The sequence below is a fragment of the Arachis duranensis genome, chromosome 2 (genome assembly GCF_000817695.3).
Source record: "Arachis duranensis cultivar V14167 chromosome 2, aradu.V14167.gnm2.J7QH, whole genome shotgun sequence".
Lineage (NCBI taxonomy): Eukaryota > Viridiplantae > Streptophyta > Magnoliopsida > Fabales > Fabaceae > Arachis > Arachis duranensis.
The window spans coordinates 34,877,371-34,878,575 of NC_029773.3; positions in this window are offsets into that span (position 1 = coordinate 34,877,371).

Below are 1,205 nucleotides of genomic sequence, written 5' to 3' on the forward strand. Positions count from 1 at the left end.
ATTAAACCTTTCTCAACAGAAAAGGCAACATACTTGAAATGTTGAATCAAATTATTAATTGTTAGCAAGTATTTTTGAAAAGTGGAATGAAATTGATTTTGAAAATATATGATTGAAAAGATATGATTTGAAAAAGATTTGATTTTGAAAAATTTTGAAAACTTGAAAAAATTTGAATTAAAAACAAAATCTTCCCTCTTGTGCCATCCTGGCGTTAAACGCCCAGAATGGTATACATTCTGGCATTTAACGCCCAAAATGCTACCCTTTTGGGCGTTAAACGCCCAGCCAGGTACCCTGGCTGGCATTTAAATGCCAGTTTTCCTTCTTCATTGGGCGTTTTGAATGCCCAGCTTTTTCTGTGTAATTCCTCTGCTGTATGTTCTGAATCTTCAATTCTCTGTATTATTGACTTGAAAAGACACAAATTAAAAATTTTTTTGGATTTTTAATAATGAGGAATAATCAAAATGAAACTAAGATCAAATAAATAATGCATGCAAGACACCAAACTTAGAAGTTTGTATACTACTGACACCAACAAGTTGAGAATGCATATGAGAAATAGCAAAACACTCAAGACAAGAGAATTTAAAGATCAAAGCAATGAAATCATCAAGAACAACTTGAAGATCAATGAAGAGACATGATTGAATTCAAAGAATGCATGCAATTGACACCAAACTTAAAATGAGACACTAGACTCAAACAAGAAATATTTTTGGTTTTTTATGATTTTGTAAATTTTTTGGTTTTTTCGAAAATTATATGGAGAAGAAAATAAAGAGATTCAAAATTTTTAATAAGAATTCCAGAAATCATGCAATGTTAGTCTAAAGCTTCAATCTAAAGGAATTAGACATGGCTAGCCAAGCTTCAACAGGACATTGCATTCAAGAGCTAAATTGATGAAGATCAATCAGCTTTGGTGATGATAAGAAAATCACCTTGAAGCACTAGAATTCATTCTTAAAAATTCTGAAAAATACCTAATCTAAGCAACAAGATGAACCGTCAGTTGTCCAAACTCAAACAATCCCCGGCAACGGCTACAAAAACTTGGTGCACGAGATTGTGATCATCAATGGCGCCATCAACATGGTACGCTCAATTGCAATCTCAACTCTTTATCACAACTTCGCACAACTAACCAGCAAGTGCACTGGGTCGTCCAAGTAATAAACCTTACGCGAGTAAGGGTCGAT